Below are 19,223 nucleotides of genomic sequence, written 5' to 3'. Positions count from 1 at the left end.
ATGGGGTGTTATTAGAAGAGATACATTGCTACTATCTTCATCGTGACAAAAATTTTAAAAACTCAAGTATGCCAGTCTCAGACTTTTGTCATCCTAAAGCAGACAAGAAATATCCTAAACCTATTTTTATATTTTATATTTCCATTATTTCCCAAATCCTATACTAAGCTCTCTTCATGCAAACCTCTGGAAATAAAAATATGTATATTTAATAATAAATATATATGTAAAATTTTATCTCATTTGGCTGAGGAGGAAAGGAGCAATGAAAAGACTTTCTGCAAAAGTTTGGCCATAAAAAGGTACCTACTTGAAGTGTTCCTGCAAAATTCAAAGTGACAAATATGAGGTTTTCTTTGATTTTTGTTTTTTAATTTTTAACTTTTCATTTAAAATTGAGTATAACAAAATTAATTTTATAAATATATACAACTTTTAAAAAATATATACCGCTGGTTTTTAATACAAATATACCACAGTTTATTGATGTAACCACTAAATTTGTAGTGATCTATTATGACAGCCACAGAAAATTAATACATATTTTGGTACCAGGTAATGGGGTTTGCTGAAACAAATACCTACAGATGCAGAAGTGCCTTTGGGTTTAAGTAATGGGGAGAGTCTAGAATTTAACCCACATGATAGTAATTGTCTAGAGTGCCTTAAACAGATTGTTAAGATTTATAAATGCTAAAGGTGCCTTGGATGCAGTCTCAAGATGAGAAGAGCAAGACAGAGAAAGCTTCTATTTTCTTAAAGGATATGTATATCATCATAAGCAGAATGTTGGTAGAAATATTAATTTAGGGCACTTCTGGTGAGAACTCAGAAGGAAATTAGGAAACTGATCAGAAAGTGGAGGAAGGACGGTTAAGGGGGGAAATTTTTCAAATGGCCAGCTTCTGCTTGCTTGTTTAATGTTTAACTAGAGTGTAGTTCTAGAAGATATTCTGTGCAAAGATATGCTAATGGCTAACTTCTGCTTCTGTAAACCTGCTTGCTTGTTTGATGTAGTTTTAGGCTCTATAAGCTGCCTTCCTCTGGAAGCTCAGCTCGGGGCTGATTCTCTAGTGGGGAGAGTCAGTCACCAGCCAGCTAATTAAGGCTCATAATTAATCTCAATTGGCTCCGTGGGTCTTAGATTTGAACGCGCCACAACAGGACGATGCTTATTACATAGTGGCAGAAAATTTGGCTGAATCTGGTCCTACAATTATGTGAAAATTTTCCGATAGCAGGGCAAAGGTGTAATCGCCACCGTAATGAAAAGGTAAGATCAAAGGACAATGCAAGCAACTCCATAGAATAGAACAGAATTTATTATAGAGTAATTTAATTACAGGGATGTAGGGTCAAAGCAGACAGATAACCTAGCACTCTCTGCTAACAGACTCCTGTTATAGTATATTAATAGTATAAATCAGGTACAAATAATTGACAAGAGAAAGAGGGAAAGAATGCAGTATGTTCCAGAGGCCATACCTCCTGGTAGTCTTGTGATAGATAATCTTTTATAATTGATACTGTCACCAATTTGATATTTACCTTGGTTGCCATGCCAGTCCAGCTGTTACTAACAAAAATATTTATGGCTACATTGTGTACATTTAGAGAACATGGTCACCAATTGGAAGGCTTTGGTATGTTCACTGAGGGCAGTAAGATTGGTTAACGGTCACAGCATGAAATCCAGGACACAAAAAAGTTGATTTTTGTTCAAACCACATCTATACAGAAAAGCAAACTTGTAAGTTGTAATGACTGAAAAATGACTGCTAGAAATTTATTACTTGCAGGAAAATTACTGCTTGGCTATGTCCATGGAAACATAGGCTGTCACCCATAGGAACATAACATTCTAACAATAAGCTTTCTGCTTCTGTACCCCCTGCTTATGCACCTGACTTGTGAGTTGACAGGTAGTAAATAGAAGATAGACTTTTGTGTTTAGACAGAATGAAGAAAGGGATTTGGGGCTTAAAAACCCTGTACCTCTACATTTCGGGGCTGCTTAATTTGGGGTCTGTGTACCCCTGTCAGACCCAGCTGGTTGAATAAAGAGTGTTTCCTATAACTCACTGAGTTCCGGTGGTCCGTGTGTCTTTCGGGGGCTGGCAGCTACAACAAAGTGAGGAAATTGGATAGTTGACTGAGGAGTCTCCAAAGAAAATGTTGAAGGTGGGGCCTGATATCTTCTTGCTGTTTATAGTAAAATATGAGAGAAGCGAGAAATATTGAGGAAGAAACTTAAAAAGGAACCAAAACTTGATCATTTGGGATATTCTCAGACTATCCAAAATGTAGAGGATGCTAAAAATTAGGAGATTCACTGTGGGGATAGCTTCTTCTAGACAGAGGGTGTGGCTACAACCTTTTACTGAAGCATTAGTTGTGTAACTCACGGATCCAATCAACCATTTCAGGAGAAACACTAGAGACGGGCTTATTCAGGAATGATCTCTGGAGGGCCCTCTTGTCTAATTGTGGATCCCTGTGACAAACACAGGAGGCCCACAAAGTCTTTGAATGTTAGATGAGCATAAATGCTGCTATTGGGGACTGAAAAGGACAGAGGAAATGGGCTAATAGAGATGCTTGAGTGCAAACATGTGCTGCCCTTCAAGAAAAAATAAGAATGACTCAGGTCACAGAGGCAGAGGCCTGAGGAGCTGTGGACTTCCGAGAGCTGAGATGTAACGTAGAGGTCAGAGTCTCAAACTGCAGAGATTACTTTCAGGCCTTGAAAAAGAATGGAATTTGCTCTGTTGGATTTTGAACTTGCTTGGGGCAAGTAACTTTTTGTGTGCTTATTGGCCATCATACAGCCACTTTTGTGATTTCTGTTTATATATTTTGCCCATTTTGTAATTGGATTATGTGGGAGGAGTTACTGTTGAATTTTAAGAGTTCTTTATATATTTTAGATATTAGTACTTAGATATGTGAGTTGCAAAGATTTTCCCTCAGGTAACTTGTATTTTCATCCTTGTAAGGTCTTTCACAGAGTAGTAAAAGATTTTCATTTCAATAAGGTCCAATTTATCAAATTTCCCTTTTATGAATCATGCTTTTGGTGTCAACTCTAAGATCTTTTTGCCTGGCTTTAATGCCCCACTATTTTTTTTTTTCCTAAACGTTTTTATAGTTTTATGCTTTAACATTTAAGTCTGTAATCCATTTTTAGTACATTTGTGTTACATGATCATGATCCTATGTTGTGACTGATATGTTGTTTGAATTATAAAGCATATGACTTAGGTAGATTTTTGTTTTATTTTGTTTTGTTTTGTTGTTTTGTTTTGCCTGTGAATGCCCAATTGCTCCAGTATTGTTTGTTGAAAAGGCTTTCTTTTCTCTATTGAATTTTTTTTTTTTTTTTTTTTTCACCTTTGGGCATACTGATTTGAATCTTGACCTGAGTTCTTTCTTATGTTCCATTGGTCAGTTTCTGTCAATACCACAGTCTTTGTTGTTGTATCTTTGTGTCTTGAAATTGGGTAGAGCAATTCCTCCCACTTTATTCTTTTTCAAAATTACCTATTCCAGTTTCTCTGTCTTTCCATTTAAATTTTAGAATAATCTGATTTATATTTACTATGGTAGACAAAGTAGAGGCCCTAGAAAAATATCTAACATCCTTATCCCTGGAACCTATGAATCTCTGTTACATGGCAAGGGGGATTAAGTTTGCAAATGAAATCAAGATTGCTAACCATCTGTCCTTAAATATAATTATTCTGGATTAGAGTATTCAAGTAGGCATTGATATAATAACTAAGGCCCTTCAAATAGAAGAGGGAGGCAGAAGAAATCAAAATGATGTGTTCATTGTGAGGATTCTAGCCATTGTTGCCTGCTTTGAAAATGGATACAGAGGGTCATGAGCCAAAGAATGCACGCAGGCAGCCTCTAGAAGCTGAAAATGGCAATAATAGGAGGAGGAGAATGAGGAGAAGGATAAGGAAGAATAAGAAGGCCACCCGCCTTGAGCCTACAGAAGGGAATGCAGCGCTGCTCACACTTGGTTTTAGCCCACTGAGACTCATTTTGGACTTCTAACATATAGAACTATAAGATATTAAATTTGTGTTGTTTTAAGGCATTTGTTACAGCAACAATATATCTACAAAAAATTCTTCCTGGGATTTTTATAGGAATTACATTAAACCTGTGTACCAATATGGAGAAAATTGATCTATTTACTATGTTTACTATGAACATAGTATGTCTATATATTCAGATCTATTTCTTTCATCAGTATTGTATAGTTTTCAGCATACAAGTCCTATATGTGTTTTGAATTTTACACCTATGTATTTTTGAGTGATTATAAATAGTATGTATTTTTAATTTCAATGTTCACATATCGATTGCTAGTATATAGAAATACAACTGATTTTTGCATGTTTATCTTCTACCTTGTGACTTTTCTGAACTCACTTATTGGTTCTAGAATATTTTTAATGCCTTGCTGAGATTTTCTGCATAGACAATCACATCATCTATAAATAAGGACAGTTTTATTTATTATCCGAATGCCTTTTAGAGCCTTTCCTTCAAACACAGGAACTTCAAGCACTGGGTTAAATAAGAGTGGTGAGAGAAGAAATTCTTGCTTCCTAATCCTCAGGGGAAGGATTCACTATTGCACAATTAAGTGTAATATCTGCAGTAAATTTTTTTAGATACCTTTTATCAATTGAAGTTTCTATTCCTATTTTTCTGAGTTTTTATCATGAATTTTATCAAATGTTAATTTTGTATCAGTTGATGTGATTTCATGAGTTTTTTTCAGTTTGTTGAAATGGTATGTTATGTTAATTTCAAATATTGAACCAGTATTAAATTTCTGGAGTAAATGCCAGGTAGTCATGTAAAATTCTTTTTATGTATCGCCGAATTCTATTTACTAGTGTTTCCTTAAGGATTTTTGTGTCTATATTCATGAAGTGTATTGGGCTATGTATTTCTTTTATACAGTTTTTGTCTGGTATCAAGGTAATACTAGCATTCTATTTTCTGGAAGAGATTGTGTTCTTTGTTAAGTGTTTGGTAGAATTCTCTAGGGAAATTATCTGACCCTAGAGATTTCTCTTTTGGGAAGATTTTAATTTCATTATATAGTTATATGGCTACTCACATTATCTTTCATGTTTTGTTTTTGTGGTAGTTTTGTGATTCAAGTAAATAGTCCATTTCATCTAAGTTATCAAATTTATTTGTAGTATTCCCTTATGTCCTTTCGATATCTGCATGGTGATAACCCCCATTTCATATGGACATTGGTAATTGTATCTTCTGTTTTTCTTTGTCGGTCTTTCTATAAATTATCCATTTTGTTGACCTTTCAAAGAATCAGCTCTTTATTTCATTGATTTTTCTATTTTTTTTCAATTGTATTGATTTCTGTTCTTATATTTTTTCTTTGCTCTGTTTAGTTTGCATTATTTTGCTCTTTTTTAGTTTCCATAATGGAGCTGAGATTAATTTGAGAATTTTTATATTTTATAATATATGCACTTGGTGCTATAAATTTCCCTCTCATAACTGCTTTAACTGCCTCCTACAAATTTTGATACTTTGCTTTTTATCTCCATTTAGTTCAGTGTATTTTTACTTTACCTTGAGTCTTCTTTATTGACCCATGGATTGTTTAAAAGTGTGTTGTTTAGCTAAATATTTTGAGATTTTCCTGTTATCTTTCTGTTACTGCTTCTAATTTGAATTATGCAGTTGACCCTTGAGCAACATGGAACTGTATTTTTGATCTGTGGTTGGAAATCCATATATTCAGAGGGCCAGCTAGTAGTTATGTGCAGATTTTTGATTGCACAGGAGCCAGTGCTCCTTAACTCCCTCATTGTTCAAGGGTCATCTATATTACATTCAAATAATCCACACTGTATTACTTTAATTCTTTTACATTTGTTGAGGTTTAAAGCCCAGGATATGGCCAGTTTTTATGTATGCTTTGTGAGTGCTTGAAAAGAAAGTCTTTTCTAACATTTTTGAGTGGAATGGTCTGTAATGACAATTAGATTATATCCATTGATAATATTGAGTTCTTTTGTATCCTTGCTTATTTTCTGTCTAGTTGTTCTATCGATTGTTGAGGGAGATAGTGAAGAATGTTTGCTACACATATTTTACAACTCTTCTGTTTGGTGCATTTAGAAACTGTTATATATTGTTCATGGATTGACTTTTATAACATTATATAATTTCGCTCACCTTTATAACATTATATAATTTCCCTCACATTATATTTCCCTCACATTATATATATTAATTTTCTTTGGTCTGAAGATTAACTTATTTTACATTAATATAGCCACTTCCAATTTCCTATGATTAATGTTTATATCCTTTTTCATTCTATTACTTTCAACTTACCTACATATATATCTGAAGTGAATTTCTTGGAGACTGCATATTTTAAAGTTTTTAAATTATAGCAAAATATACATAATGTAAAGTTTACCATTTTAACAATTTTTAGGTATACAATTGAGTGGCATTAAGTATATTCACATTGTTTTGCAACCATCACCACTATCAATCTCTAATTATTTTTTATCATTTCTAACCAAAATTCTGTATCCATTAAATATTAAACAATACTTTCTGTCTGTGAATTTGACTATTCTAGGTATCTCATATACTGGCATCATACAATATTTGTCATTTTGTGTCTGGCTTTTTCACTTAGCATAATGTCTTAGAGTCCATCCATGTTGTAGCATGTCAGAATCTAATTTCTTTTTAAGGCTGAATAATATTCTATTGTAAATGTATACCACTTTCATTTATTCATCTATTAATGAACATTGGGTTGCTTCCACTTCATTATTGTGAATAATGCTGCTGTAAATATCTGTTCAAATCCCTGCTTTCACTTCTTTTGTGTGTATACATAGAAGTGGAAATGTTGGATTATATGATAATTATATATTTAATTTTTTTAGGAACTGCCCTGTTGCTTCCTAAAGCAACTTCATCGCAAAGGTTCCAATTTCTCCACATCCTCATTTGTTATTCTTTTTTTAAATTGTAGCCATCCTAGTGCATGTAAAGTGGTACCTCATTGTGGTTTTGATTTGCATTCCTAAAATGAATAATGATATTGGTTCCTGTTATTCTTTTTTCCCAATCAATCAAAATGTATTTATTTTTTATTTTTTAAATAACTTTTATTTTTCAATTACAGTTGACATACAATTACAGTTGACATACAATATTAGTTTCATGTGTACAACATAGTGATGACATTTATATAACTTATAAGTGGTCACCCCAATAAATCTAGTACCCATCTGACACCACACAGTTATTGCAATATTATTGATTATATTCCTTATGCTATAATTTACATCTGCATGACTATTTCGTTAACTACCAATTTGTACTTCTTAATCCTTTTTCCTTTTTCAGTCACCCCTCCCAGTCCTCCTCCCATCTGGCAACCTTCAAAATACTCTCTGCGTCTATGAGTTTTTTGGTTTTGTTTGTTTATCTTGTTCTTTAGATTTCACATATAAGTGAAATCATGGCATCTGTCTTGCTCTGTCTGACTTAACTGCATTCAGCACAATATCCTCTAGATCCTTTTGTGTTCTTGCATATGATAAAATTACATTCTTTTTTATGGCTAAGTAATATTCCATGTATACATGTACCACCACTACTTTATTTATTCATTCACTGATGGACACCTAAGTGCCTCCATGTATTGACTATTGTAAATTATGCTGAAATAAACATGTGGATGCCTATGTGCCTTCGAAGTAGTGTTTTGTGGTTCTTTGATAAATCTCTGGTGCATCCAGCAAGTGGTAAATCATGCCATGTCCAGTGTGGCCCTGAAAAATAAACCTGAGTGGGAATGGTGGGAGATGAGAAAAAGAGAAACAGAAAGCATGGATCAGGAGGTCCGCTGCCCACTGATGATGGACAATGGCCCAATTTATTTTTTGCAAGCAGCTTTTATACAGGAGCATACAATTGCTGCAGTCATAAGCAGTTTCTCTAAAGCATAGTAACACTGTTTCTTCTATTTCTCTAGGACTTCATTTTCTCAAGGCCTTCAGCTCATTTATCTGTCTGCAGCTATATTTGTACTATCTTCTTCTCAGGAGGAATTTGTGGAGGATCTGTGAAAGCAAAGTAACCCCTGGTTGGATTTGTGGAGGTGAAGTAACCCTTGGTTGCCTTCGCAGTTTGCAAGGATCTCGTCAGTTTACAAACCGCTCTCCACAACTATAAACCGCTCTCCACATCATACCCACATGTGGGACTACTGGGTCCTTTTTGTCTCTGTTGTAGCCTTTGTTTTAAGTCTATTTTATCTGGTATAAGTATTTCTAACCCAAGTGTTTTTATTTTCATTTTCATTTTCATGAAATATCTTTATCTTTTTACTTTCAGTCTATGTGTGTCTTTCAATCTGAAGTGAGTCTCTTGTAAGCAGCTTATATAAGGGTCTTGTTTTCTTATCTGTCCAGCTACTCTATCTTCTGATTGGAGTATTTAATCTATTTACATTTAAAGTAATTGTTGATAGATATGTAGTTATTGCCATTTTATTATTTATATTTTTTATTTTCTTCTTTTTAAAAAAGTCCATCTAACATTTCCTGTAATACTGGTTCGACGTTGATGAACTCCTTTAGCTTTTATTTGTCTGGGAAGCTCTCAATCTGTTCTTCAATTCTAAATGATAGCCTTGCTGTATAATCTTGGTTGTAGGTCCTTGCTTTTTATCACTTTGAATGTTTTGTGCCAATCCCTTTTGGCGTGCAAAGTTTCTGTTAAGAAATCAGCTGACAATCTTAAGGGCATTCCCTTGTAAGTCACTAACTGCTTTTCTCTTGCTGCTTTTAAGATTTTCTCTTGTCTTTTAACGTGTGCCTCTTTGGGTTGATGCGTGCCTCTTTGGGCTCATCTTGTTTGGAACTCTACATTTTCTGGGCTTGTACGTCTATTTCCTTCTCCAGGTTAGGACACTTTTCCATTATTATTTCTTCAAATAGGTTTTCAACTCCTTGCTCTTTCTCTTCCCCTTCTGCTACCCCTATGATGCAAATGTTGGTACACTCGATGTTATTTCAGAGGTCTCTTAAACTATCCTTCGTTTTAATTATTTTATTTATTTTTTATTCTGCTCTGATTGGGTGTTTTCTGCTACCTTATCTTCTAAATTGCTGATTCGATTCTCTGCTTCATCTAATCTACTATTGATTTCCTCTAATGTATTCTTCATTCCAGTTATCATATTCTTCTTTTCTGACTGATTCTTTTCTATGTTATCTATCTCCATTTTAATGGTTCCTATCTCCTTGTTGAAGTTCTCATTGAGATCATTGAGCATCCTTATAACCAGTGTTTTGAACTCTGTGTCTGGTAGATTGCTTGTCTCCACTTTTTCTGGTGCATTTTTCTGTTCTTTCATTTGGGCTGGGTTTCTTTATCTTCCCATTTTGGCGACATCCCTGTGTTTGGTTCTATATATCGGGTAAGGCTACTATGTCTCCCACTCTTAGTAAAGGGGCCTTATTTAGTAGGTGTCCTGTGGGGCCCAGTGGCACACTCCCTGATCACCTGAGTTGGGTTGTCCAGGTGTGTCCCTTGTGTGGGGTGTGTGTACCCTCCTGTTGTAGTTTGGCTTTGGTTCCTATTTGCACATCAGTGTGAGGGATTGACCCTTGGATGGATTATGAGGATGGGTTAGTGACTATAGTGGAGGAACTGTTGTGCAGAGGCTGACCCTATGGAGTAGAATTCACTTTAGCAGGGCTATGGTGCCTGTACAGTCTACTCTTTGGATGTGTCATGTATGGAAGCAGCTGGGTGGTGCTCTGGGTCAGTTGGAAACTGACCACTAGCATGCAAGTCACAGAGCCACCTGAGAGAGGCCCCATCCCAAGCCAAGTTCAGCCACTGCATGTGCCCTGGCCTGGCCACCTGGCATGAGCCACAAAGCAATCTGCAGATGGCTGCCATCCATGCTGGGGTTAGAGGTACCTTAAGAGACCAAGCCATGAACCAAGGCCAGCTGCTGCTAGTGGCAAGCTTGGGACTGCTCAGCAAGAGGTACAGGGAACGTTGAGACAAGATGCTTCTTCTTTGAGTTTTGTGAACCTTTGAGAAATTTTAGAAAAGTCCACAGCATGAGCCAAGACATGCAATTTGTATGGAAAAGCCACTGAAAGCAGCTTTGGCGGGCTAGTAAGACGGGTGGGGCAGGATCTCAGAATCACTATGGCGGAGTGATGAGTGTTATGCAGGTTGATGGAGACTCAGATATGGCGATTCACTGTGTCTGCCAACTGGGAAGGGTGAGGGCTCAACAAAGAAACAATGGATTCTGCCAGCACTTCTGTATAAGAGAAAGCTGCCCCTCTAACCCTCACCCTGAAGCTGGACAATTCAATTCCTCCCCATATATCCCTGGCACCTTTCAAGCTGCTGCATCTATCCAAAGATGATCAATCTTTTTTGTTCATTGAAGCTTTTTGTCAGGTCCTCTGATGTATTTCTTAATAGTCTAGGCTGACCAGTAATGTACTTCCCAACAAAGTATCTCAATGTAATATAACAGGTATATCCAAAATAGGCCTCACTGTGCTAACGTCAAGGTGTTGGCAAGGCTATGTTCTTTCTGGAAGCTCTAGGGGAGAATCTGTCTTTGCTTTTTCCATCTATAAGTGACCACCTTCATTACATGTCTTATGGCCCTTTCCTCCATCTTCAAAGCCAGCAGCATAGCATCTTCAAACCTCTCTTCCACTTTGCTTCCATCATCACATCTTCTCTGACTCTCTTCCCTCCCTCTTACTCTTATAAGAACCATTTTGATTAAACTGGGCTCACCTGGGTAATCTAGAATAATTTTCCCATCTCAAGAAACTTGACTTAATCACATCTGCAAAGTTCCCTTTACCATATAAGACATATTCACAGATTATGGGGATCAGGACATGGATATTTTGGAGGACCATTATTTTATTGTGTGTCCCAGTAGGAATTATTTGAAATTAAAGAATGCTCAATACTAGATAATCTGTTAAGATGAGTAGCTTTAATATTAGATCAAATTTGGGGGGTAGGGGGAATCATATAATTCTATTCTCAAAAAGCCAGTGACAAATTCAAAACCCAATCTTGTTTTTTTAAAAATCCATAAAATAGGAATTGATAAATAGATATATTGCAGTCAAAAAGCCAGGGACTTAAGAAGTAAAGCCTGGTGGCATTCCTGCTAAAGCTGGAAAAAAAAAATAGTGCTCACCATCAACCCTACTATTAGCTGACACAGAAGGATATTTGACAAAATTTTGAAAAAAAGTGTTTATAAAAAACATAATTTATGGATATTATTGTATCTCTGGAAAACTCATGACAATCAAGTAAAAATCTACCACACACATAAAAAATAATTCAGTCTAGTAGTGGTATATAAAATTACATACAGAAATTTATAGCCTTCATATATGAAAATAATAGTTTCATATTGAAACTAAGAATCTATTTTTAAAGCAAAAATCTTAATGCGAAGTTAGCAAAATTTATGAAGGACATGGTTAAACACTCCTAAACGATAGAGAAATATGTTTAAACAATGGGAAAACATCTTGTTCTTGATGGGAACACTCAACAGTATAAAAAGACATGAATATACATTATAAACTTTATCTGAACCTCATTTAAAAAGTCAGCAGTTTTCTTTCTCTAGAACTAGACATATTAAATTTAAAGTTCCTATGGAAAAGTAAACAAGCAAGAATAGCATGGACATGTTTGAAAAAGAGCAACAGTGGAGGAATAATGATACGAGATGTTATGTTGTATTATATAGCGTTATGTTATAAAGACTCAAACATTGTAATACTGGTGAATATAAATGGAACAGAATAGAAATTTCATAAAGAGATGCAGAGGAGGAGAACCAAGCAGATAATAGAAGCTTAGCTTATTCCCTCTTGCAACCACATCAAAGTTGAGAGGCAACACAGAGCAAGCAGCAAGCAGAGTCACCTGGGGGTCTAGAGAAACAGAAACTCTACAACTAGGGAGAGAAAGAAGAAATCACCCTGGAATAGTAGGAGGTAGGAGTGGGTGAAGATGTGAGGCTGCCTGGTCCCGAACGGCTGAATGGGACAGAGGCTGTGGTAGCAGCAGATAGAAGCTGCAGACACCTCTAAAGGGGCTGTGTCCGCCAGCAGACTTTCCCGGTGATGGTCCTGCTTGCTCTGAGCACCAACACCACGTTGGCTGCTCCGGGGGCACCAGGGACCTACAGAAGGACACTGAGTTGTTTGAGTAAGGGCTGGAGGTGACACTTTCTACCAGGCAGAAGTGCTGGTGGTATCCATTGTTCTTCTGCTGAGCCCTCCTACCTCCCAGTGTGAGGACGCAGAGTTGCCATAGCAGAGACATCATCAGACTAGATAACAGAGGTCACTTCACTCAGAGTTTTCACTGAAATTCAGCCTCCCCCTAACTCAGGCCCCACCCAAGCCACATCCAGGTATAGCCTCAGAGAGTCAGGTGCTCTTTGCTGAGCAGAGCCAAAACTCCCTCTGGTGGCAGCTGTCCTCAGTTTCTGGAGTGGCTTCTTAAGGCACCTATAAGCATAGCATCTGTGGATTGCTTGATGAATTTTAACAGGCAGCCCTGGAGGGGCATAGGTTGGGGCTAAACTTGGCCTGCAGCTGAACCCCTCTCAGGACTGTGCCACTGGTCACCTACTACACAAAGCCACTCTAAGACTGGGAGACTTAGGAGCTTTGCTTCGTACATAGAAACAGACACAGAAAGACAGCCAAAATGTGAAGACAAAGAAGCAGAAACCATATGAAAGAACAGAACAGAGATCAAGGAAAAATGGAGTCAAGCAATCTCACAGATGCAGAGTTCAAAATACTGGTTACGAAGATGCTCAATGAAATTAAGGGAAGTGTAGATGAACTCAGTGAGAACTTTAACAAAGAGACAAAAATTACATAAAAATGGAAATGGAAATTCTAAAAGGGAACCAGTCAGAAACGGAGAACACATTATTAGAGAGAATCGACAGAATGGGGAAGAAGAGGATCGAAACACTGGATGAGGTGTTTCCTCAGAGGATGAGGAACAGCGAGGAATCTCAGACCCACACAAGGCTCTTAAGCCTGGAGCATTGGTGCTGGGAAAAGGAACCATCACAAGATCTGGCAGTGAAAATCAGCTAGGACTTTGTTCGTTCTGGTAAGATGTAAAGCTACTAGAAACCTAGGCATCCTCTTAAAAGGCCCGCTTACAGGCCTTTCACTCCCAGGCACTCACCCTGGTTCCTGGTGGAGGGGCAGCAGCTGGGGAGGTTACACAGACATAGGGAGAGAAACTAAGTTGTGTGGCTTCAGAGTGAGGGCCACCATTGTCCCTGTGTTGAGCCCTCCTCCCATATAGCCAGAGAGCAGATACCATTTTTCCCATGTTGAGCATTACCACCCCCAACATGGCCAATTTTCATTGGCCTGGTAAGCCCCACTCATTCCACCCTGGTGACTCCCTGGAATGCCACCCCACCCAACTTGTGTACCACCAGAGGCTTTTTCATGGCTGGCAGGCAGGCAATCTTGCCATACACTGTAGTTTTTCTTGGATAACTCTCAGGGGTCTGTGGGCCCCAAGAAGATGGCAGTTGGCCTCCACTGACTCTGAGACTTTTGTGGATTGGCCCTAGGTGCTAGCACTGGCACCAAATCTGATACTGCATTAACCTGTTGAATACTACTTACCCCACACTGGTGACTCCCTGAGACCCCACCCCACCCAAATCTCATACCACCCAAAATATTTCAGCATCTGAACCTTATGAATAGCTGGCAGGCTATAGCAGTCCTCAGGATTGCCTTCACCTTTTGCTGAGCTGCTTGAAGCCTGGTACTGATAACTGCTGGTCTCTATTTGCAGTATGTACTCTTCCACACACCTCCAGGTCCAGCTTAGCAGCAACAAACTGTGGATCATTTTGTAGCTCCTTCCAAATACCCCCAGACCAATCACAGGGACTGGTGACCTAGGCTTGCACAGGAGCCTCTTCTAAGAGACCCCAGTACCAACACAAACAGTGGCCAACTTCAAACCATAACAAAACATCACCCGAAGACTAGGAAACATAGCAGATCTACCTGATACATAGAAACAAACACATAGAGAGAGCCAAAATGAGGAAACAAAACAAACAAACAAATAAACAAAATATCCCAAATGAAACAACAGGAGAAAACTCTGGAAAAAGAAATAAACAAAATGGAGAAAACAATCTACTACCAGATACAAAACAATGGTTACAAGGATGTTTAAGGAACTTAGTGAGAACTTCAACAAAGGGATAACAAGCATTAAAAAGGACAAAGTAATCATAAAATAAGCAGAAATGAAGAATGCAATAACTGAAATGAAGACTACATTAGAAGGAATCAAAAGCAGAATAGAGGAAGAAGAGAATCAAATCAGCAATTTAGAAGACACTGTAGCAGAAAATACCCAATAGAAACAGCAAAAAGAAAAAAAATTAATGAGGATAGTTTAAGGGGCCTCTGGGACAGTATCAAGCATAACAACATTTGCATCCTAGCAATATCAAAAGGAGAAGAGAGAGAACAAGGGATTGAAAACCTATTTGAAGATGCAATGACAGAAAACTTGCCTAACCTGGTGAAGGAAATAGACATATAAGCACAGAAAGTGCAGAGTCTCAAACAAGATGAACCCAAAGAGGCCCACAAGAAGACATCATAATGTCAAAGGTCAAAGACAAAGAGAGAATCTCAAAAGTAGTAATAGAAAGGCAGTCTGTTACATATAACAGAGCACCCATAAGATTGTCAACCAATTTCTCAACAGAAACTTTGCAGGCCAGAAGGAATTGGCAGGAAATATTCAAAGCAGTAAAAAGCAATAAACTACAACCAAGACTACTCTACCCAGAAAGGCTATCAATTAATATGAAGGAGAGATAAAGAGCTTTCTAAACAAGAAAAAGCAAAAGGAGTTCATCAACACCAAACCAGTAATACAAGAACTATTAAAGAGATTTTTTACGAAAAAGGGAGGGGGAAAGAACATAAACATGAAAAAATAATATGGCAATAACTATGTACCTATCAATAATCACTTCAGATGTAAATAGATTAAATTCTCCAATCATAAGACATAGGGTAGCTGAATGGGTGAAAAAACAAGACCCATACATATGCTATACAACAGACCCACTTAAGGGTGCAAGACACACACACACAGAGTGTAAGAAGGGATGGAAAAAGATATTTCAAGCAAATGCAAATCAAAAAAAAAACCTGAGGTAGCACTACTCCTATCAAACAAAATAAATGTTAAGCAAGGGCTATAATAAGAGAGAAAGAGGGATATTACATAGTGACCAAGGGATCAATCCAAAAAGAGGATATAACCTTATAAACATTTATGCACCCAACATAGGAGCACCTGAATACATAAAGAAAATATTATCCAACATAAAGGGAGAGATTGACAGCAATACAGACATAGCTGGGGATTTTAACACCCTACTGACATCAACAAATAGATTTTCCAGAAATAATATCAATAAGGAAAGGGTAGCCTTAAATGACACATTAGATCATATAAATTTAATTGACATTTTTAAAACATTTCACCCCAAAGCAGCAGAATACACATCTTTTTCAAATGCACATGGAACATTTTACTGGCCAGACCACATGTTAAGCCACAGAACAAATCTCAGTAAATTTAAGAAGATAGAAATCGTATCACATGTAATCTCTAATCACAATGGTATGAAACTAGAAATTACATCGGAAAAAAACTGAAAAATACACAAACACATAATGCTTAAATAACGTGCTACTAAGCAATGAATGGGTTAACAATGAGATCAAGGAAGACATTAAGAGGTAACTTGAGACAAATCAAAAAGGAAAATACAATGACCCCAAATCTATGGGACACAGTGAAATCAGTCCTAAGAGAGAAATTCAGAGCAATATAGGCCTACCTCAAGAAACAAGAAGTTTCTCAAATAAACAATCTAATTTTACATCTAAAGGAAATAGAAAAAGAAGGGCAAACAACGCCCAAATTGAGTAGAAGGAAGGAAATAATAAAGATCAGAGTGGAAATTTCAAAAAAAGCTGTGGTACATATATACAATGGAATATTACTCAGCCATAAAAAGAAATGAAATATTGCCATTTGCGACAACATGGATGGACTGCAAGATAATCATGCTAAGCGAAATAAGCCAGACAGAAAAAGTTGAAAATCACATGATATCACTTGCATGTGAGATATAAACCTAAAAGCAACAAATGAACAGTACAAACAAACAGAGATTCATGGTCATGGACAATAAACTAGTGGTTACCAGAGGGTAAGGGGCAGGAGGGAGTGAGGAAGTAGATGGGGTCAAATATGTGGTGAAAGAGAGAAGTTATAAGAGATGAACACGTGGTGTAAACATATGTATGCCTTACTGTTGAAGTGTACAGCTGAAACATTGGATTTTGTTAACCAGTGTCATCATAAAAAATGAATGAACGAATGAATGAATAATAGAGTCTAGAAACAATACAAAAAATCAATGAAACCAAGGGTTGGTTCTTTCAAAGGATAAAATTGATAAAGCTTTAACCAGATTCATCAAGAAAAAAAAAAAAGGACCCAAATAAATAAAATCAGGAATGAAAGAGAAGTACAACTAACACCACAGAAATACAATAGATTATAAGAAAATATTATGAACAATTACATGCCAACAAATTCAACCAATCTGGAAGAAATGGATAAATTTATAGAAATATACAATCTTCCAAGATTGAGTTAAGAAGAAACAGATAATCTGAACTGACCTATTAATATTAACAAAATTGAATCAGTAATCTAAAATCTCCCCATAGACGTCCTGGACCAGATGGCTTCACAGGTAAATCTTACCAAACATTCAAAGAATGAACACTTATCCTTCTCGAACTATTCCAAAAAATTTAAGAAGCTGGAAGGCTCCCAACTTCATTTTATGAGGCCACCATTACCCTGATTCCAAAGCCCAACAAAGACATTACAAAAGTAATAATAATAAAATTATAGGCCAATATCCCTGATGAACATAGATGCAAAAAATCCTCAACAAAATATTATCAAACCAAATTCAGCAAGACATTAAAAAGATTACACACCATAATCAAGTGGGATTTATTCCTGGGATGAAAGTTTAGTTTAATAAATCATTTAACATGATATACCACCTGAATAAAATGAAGGATAAAAATCTTTTGATCATATGAATAGATGCAGAAAAAGGAGTTTGACAAAATCCAGCATCCATTTATGATAAAAATTCTTGGGAAAGTAGAAATAGAGGGAAAACACCTCAACATAATAAAGGCCATATAAAAAAAAACCCACAGGTAACATCACACTCTAGTGAAAAGCTTAAAGCATTTTCCTTGAGATCAGGAATGAGACAAAGATATCCACTTTCACCAGATTTATTCAACATAGCCTTGGAAGTCTTAGACAAGAAAAAGAAATAAAGGGCATTCAAATTGTAAAAGAAAATGTAAAACTGTCATTATTTGCAGATGACATGATACTATAGAGAACCTTAAAAACTATTAGAATAAATATATTCAATAAGTAGCAGGATATAAAATTAATATTCAGAAGTTGGTTACCTTTTTATATACCAATAACAAACTATCAGAAAAGAAATTTAAAAAACAATCCTATTTACAAGTGCACCAAAAAGAATAAAATACCTAGGAATAAATTTAACCAAGGAGGTTAAAGACCTATACTCAGAAAATAATAAGACATTGAAGAAAAAAATTGAAGATACAAATAAAGTGAAAGGATATACTGTGCTCATGGATAAGAATAATTAACATCATTAAAATGTCCATACTACTCAAAGCAATCTACATATTCAATGAAATCCCTATCAAAATACCAACAGTAATTTTCACCAAACTAGAAAATAATTCTAAAATTTACATGGAACCAGAAAAGACCCTGGATAGCCACAGCAATCTTGAAGTCAGAGGTATCGCACCATTAATATCAAACTATACTATAAGGCAAAACATATTGGTACTGGCATAAAAACAGACACATATAGCTCACTGGAGCAGAATAGGGAGCCCAGAAATAAAGTCACAACTATATGGACAAGTAATTTCTGACCAAAAAAGGCAAGAATGTCCAATGGGGCAAAGACAATCTCTTCAATAAGTGGTATAGGGATAACTGGACAGACACATACAAAAAATGAAACTAGACCAGTTTCTTACATCATACGCAGACACACACAAAATTCAAAATCGATTAAAGAGTTAAATGTAAGACGTAAAACCACAAAACTTCTAGAAGAAAACACAGGCAGTAAACTCTTTGGCACTGGTCTTAGCAAAATCTTTATGGATGTGTTTCCTTGGGCACTGGAAACAAAAGAAAAATAAACAAGTAGGATTACTTCAAAATAAAATTTTTTTGCACAGCAAAGCAAACCACCAACAAAATGATATATTTGCAAATGACACATTCAATAAGGTGTTAATATCCAAAATATATAAGGAACTCATACAACTTAACGCCAAAGAAACCCAGTGAATCCAATTTAAAAATAGGCAGAGGACCTGAACAGACATTTCACCAGAGGACATATAGATGGCCAATATACATGAAAAGATGCTCGACATCACTAATCATCAGAGAAATACAATTAAAACCACCTCACTCCTGTCAAAATAGCTATAACCAATAATTCAACAAATAAAAAGTGCTTGTAAGAATATGGAGAAAAGGGAACCATGGTATGCTATTGGTGGGACTGTAAATTCATGAAGCCACTATGTAAACAGTATGGAGGAGATTCCTAAAAAATTAAAACTTGAGCTGCCAAACAACCCAGCAATTCCATCTCCGGGTATTTATCCAAAGATAACAAAGACTAATTTGAAAAGCTATATGCACTTCTATGTTTATTGCACTATTAGTAATGGCCAAGATATGGAAACAACCTAGATGTCCATCAAAAGATGAGTGGATAAAGATGTGTGTGTGTGTGTGTGTGTGTGTGTGTGTGTGTGTACACAACGCAGTATTACTCAGCAATAAAAAAGAATGAAATCTTGCCATTTGAGACAACATGGATGAACTAGAAGATAGTATGCTACATG

Source organism: Rousettus aegyptiacus, unplaced genomic scaffold, assembly GCF_014176215.1.
Source record: "Rousettus aegyptiacus isolate mRouAeg1 unplaced genomic scaffold, mRouAeg1.p scaffold_m13_p_14, whole genome shotgun sequence".
Taxonomy (NCBI): Eukaryota; Metazoa; Chordata; class Mammalia; order Chiroptera; family Pteropodidae; genus Rousettus; species Rousettus aegyptiacus.
Note: the sequence above shows the minus strand (reverse complement) of the source record.